Genomic DNA, 1465 nt, shown 5'->3' with positions numbered 1-1465 from the left:
TGGGAGCCCTTTCTGGCCAGGCGGAGCTGCGTGGCAAGGAACTCCCCTTCAGCTTCCACAGAAGTGCAGAGGGATCCCTGAAGGCATTTCTTTTTTCATTGTTTTTTTTTTTTCTGTTTTTTTTTGGGGGGGCCTTTCTTGTTCTTTTTTTTTTTTATATGTTTTGTTTTCTTTTCCCTCTTTTTCCCTTTTTGTCTTTCTTCATTGCTCAGTTTCTCGTCCCTCTTTATCTTCCTTCGCTTTCTGATCCCTGAATACCAGGCGTTGTATACCTCTACGCCTTCTAGCCAGGCTGTATTGCAACACCTGAAGCGACCTCCCCAGACCTCATAGCTGCACCAGTGGGATCCCTGGGAACTTTGCGGTTCTTTAACCTTTCTGATTTTTATTTATTCATTTTTTTCTTTTCTTCCTCTTCCCGTTTTTCTCCATTTAATACTCTCTCCTCTCTCCATTCCAACGGCAAGCTCCCCTAGCATTCTTTTTTGTTTGTTTGCATGTTTTTGCCTCCTGTTCCTCTCTCTTCTTTCCCATATCCATCTTAGCTCCACACATAGCAATCCCCCCGCTGCATCCTGCCTACCTGCACCGTGCGCTTGACATCACACCACCAAGCAGCACAGGCACGGCCTACTGGAACCTCCTCTGCACCTATTACCGACCCGCTCTGGTGACTGTAGTAAGTGCCACAAACAACCCGTCCCAGTAACCCCTTTTCAGCTGGACCTGCCCTGCTGTCCCATATCTGAGTGACTGACCCTGCCAGTTGGAGAAGGAGGTGAAAAGTATTGAGCACACAGATGAGCAAACAACAAAGAACACACAGTCCGCCTGCTCAGACATAGTCAATTTTTTTTTTAAAAAAGGGACAAAACAAACAAATCTATAATCAATAAACGAGAAAAATAACTACTGGATGCCCTGAAAACACCAGACAATATCAAAACATTTACAAAAACAGGACAGGATGGTTCCAGTAGACGTCCAAAATAAAATACCAGATGACTCTTTTGTGGAAGAAAATGCACTAGAACTACCTGATAGGGAAATCAAATCTCTAATACTCGGAATTCTCCAAGAACTGAGGCAAAAAGCTGACAAACATGAGGAAAAAATAGACAAATTGATGGAAAATACAGACAAAAAAATGGAATAATTCGGGAAAATAATGCAGGAACAAAATGCCTAAATAAAATCACAACTAGAAATTATACAAAGACAACAATTAGAAATCCAAAAGATAAACAACAAGATTTCAGAAATGGACATTGTCATAGAAGGGCTGAGAAGCAGATTTGAAATGATGGAGGACAGGATCAGTGGAATTGAAGACAAACGCTTGGATACAACTCTGTTTCAGGAAAACTCGGAAAAAAGAACAAAGAAAAATGAAGAGACCCTGAGAGTTATGTGGCACACAATTAAAACCAAAAATTGACGAGTGATTGGAATTCCAGAACAGGGG

Source organism: Trichechus manatus, unplaced genomic scaffold, assembly GCF_000243295.1.
Source record: "Trichechus manatus latirostris isolate Lorelei unplaced genomic scaffold, TriManLat1.0 scaffold00318, whole genome shotgun sequence".
In the NCBI taxonomy this organism is placed as follows: Eukaryota; Metazoa; Chordata; class Mammalia; order Sirenia; family Trichechidae; genus Trichechus; species Trichechus manatus.
This window is presented reverse-complemented; position numbering follows the sequence as displayed.